Raw genomic sequence first — 899 nt, 5'->3', positions numbered from 1 at the left:
CGGCCTCGTTATTGTCAACATGTGCCTCGGGTAAGCTTCCCGTGCGTTCGGGTGCATTCGGCAAATGGACGCATTTGATCGCCATGTTCATAGGAGACAGGAGTGGGAGGGTTAGAAGAAAAAGATATACAGTGCAACAGGGCTTGAGGAGACATTCTGCGTGTCGGATAATTGATTACAGCACCATATACTTGTTGGTTATACACACTGTCTTTGAATTGTTTTGCACCAGGAGTCAGTGCAACAACACTGCAAAAAGTTAATAGGTAAGAAACCTATCAACCTTTTATAAAAAATGCCGTGATTTATATTTATCTATTTTTGCAGCCTTGTATCGCTTCTCGGCCTTTTGGCTAAGATCAAGTGTAGTATTTTTGCAGCCTTGTGATGGAGAATCAAAAAAATAAAAAAGCAAGATTTGCCGAAACCGGTTTGGCTCAGTGGATAGAGCGTCGGCCTGCGGACTGAAAGGTCCCAGGTTCGATTCCGGTCAAGGGCATGTACCTGGGTTGCGGGCATATCCCCAGTAGGAGATGTGCAGGAGGCAGCTGATCGATGTTTCTCTCTCATCGATGTTTCTAACTCTCTATCTCTCTCCCTTCCTCTCTGTAAAAAAACCAATAAAATATATTTAAAAAAAAAAGAAGCAAGATTTAATGATAAAGGAAGTGGAAGTAGCAAGACACATGGACCGAGATGTGCGGGATTGTCGAGAAACAACAGATCATTGTGCATACTGTGTAATGTAACGGTAGTGAGCAGAATGTGGAATGTAAAGAGACATTTTGAAACTAATCATTGTCAGCTCTTGAAAAAAAGTATCGATGAAAGGAAGGAATACATTTCTAGGCAGCTACACCTCTATAAAAGTCAATCAAATTCCATCATTAAATTTGTAA

The 899-nt window shown here is 41.3% G+C and overlaps 1 pseudogene; it reads left to right on the top strand.

Moving 5' to 3' along the window:
* The first annotated feature begins 333 nt into the window (after nucleotides 1-333).
* LOC132223282 (U2 spliceosomal RNA) lies at nucleotides 334-420 on the top strand (annotated as a pseudogene).
* The last annotated feature ends 479 nt before the right edge of the window (nucleotides 421-899 follow it).

Source organism: Myotis daubentonii, chromosome 1 (genome assembly GCF_963259705.1).
Source record: "Myotis daubentonii chromosome 1, mMyoDau2.1, whole genome shotgun sequence".
Classification (NCBI taxonomy): Eukaryota; Metazoa; Chordata; class Mammalia; order Chiroptera; family Vespertilionidae; genus Myotis; species Myotis daubentonii.
This window is presented reverse-complemented; position numbering and strand designations above follow the sequence as displayed.